A 1,263-nucleotide genomic window follows, 5' to 3' on the forward strand; every position below is an offset into this window, starting at 1 on the left:
AATGTTAAAAAAAAAAAAAGAAAAAGAATGACAATTAGAAAATTAAAAAAAAAAAAAAAGAAAGAACTTTATATCAAGGAGAAATTTTATATCAAGTCGATGTCCCAGCTCAGTTCAACTCAAGTCCATGGGCCTGGTGCTAGCCAGAAAGCTCTTCAGGCTCAGACTCGGGAAGTTGCAGGCGATGATGCAGGAAGGTGAAATGGTATCCAAGGGGATCACAGGGTGTTGGTGCAAAGTCATGGGAACCTGGGAAGGGCTGCCTTCCCAGTGGCTGGGAAGCATCCGTGGGAACACAATAGAGTGACAGCCCCCAAGGTTGGGCAGCACAGTGGGGCCAGCCCTCGCAGACCCAGAGTCTCAATGAGGAGGAAAGGGAAGGATCATGAAAGGTGGAGGTCCCAGTGTTTCTCTTACAAAAATGCCACCCCCTCAAGGAGGTGTCATCAGGCTGTGACCCAGTAGATAGGTTAGCCTCCACTCCTATACTTTCACACAGGTGCAAACTGCCAAAACCAAACTGCCACAGACCATCCATTTTTCACGTGACACCTGTATACAACTCTTTAACCATATATAACCTCTAAACAAAGACAATAATAAAATCACATTTGTGCTTAACAGGATACAACTAAAGTGCATACAACTGAAAAGGCACCAGCCCTGTTTAAAGTTTATATCCCGTAAATGAATAAAATAAAAACTTTCTATGCCTAACAATTTTAAGTTTGTGAAAACCTACACCTGGATTCTATAATTCTATCAATATCTTCTCTAACCCATGAAAGTTTATAAGGCAGCCACTTGATGCCTTCATCTCCCCCCATTTTGGGTCTACACATTCTAAACTTCCTTTTCTATTAACCCAGGCATGTTCTTGGATGTGCAGAATCGACCTTCCAGTTGTAACCCTGTGTAGCTACATCCATGAGCAAAGTCAAATTTAGAGCAGGCCAACTATCAAATCAGCAAGCAGTGTACACTAGCTCACAGAGACAGATATCTTTCTCCACTTGATCTGGTCAGCTGAGTCGTAGCCATTCCGAGCTTGATCCACGAGTACTGCTGCAAGCTAGGGACTCCCACACGTGACTCTCCCTGTCATGATAGAGGGGGGTGAGGAAGCCTCAAGGAACCAGAGGAATATTGTGTGTTTCAGCGGTGCAATACTGCACCCTGGTTGACTCATCCTTCCTTGTAACCCTTCTGTGAGGGGAAGTCCTATTGTCTACAGATGGGTTTTGTGTCTCTGCTCCGACACCC

The sequence above is a fragment of the Echinops telfairi genome, unplaced genomic scaffold, assembly GCF_000313985.2.
Source record: "Echinops telfairi isolate 266 unplaced genomic scaffold, ASM31398v2 ScPeMD7_7469;HRSCAF=8507_1, whole genome shotgun sequence".
Taxonomy (NCBI): Eukaryota; Metazoa; Chordata; class Mammalia; order Afrosoricida; family Tenrecidae; genus Echinops; species Echinops telfairi.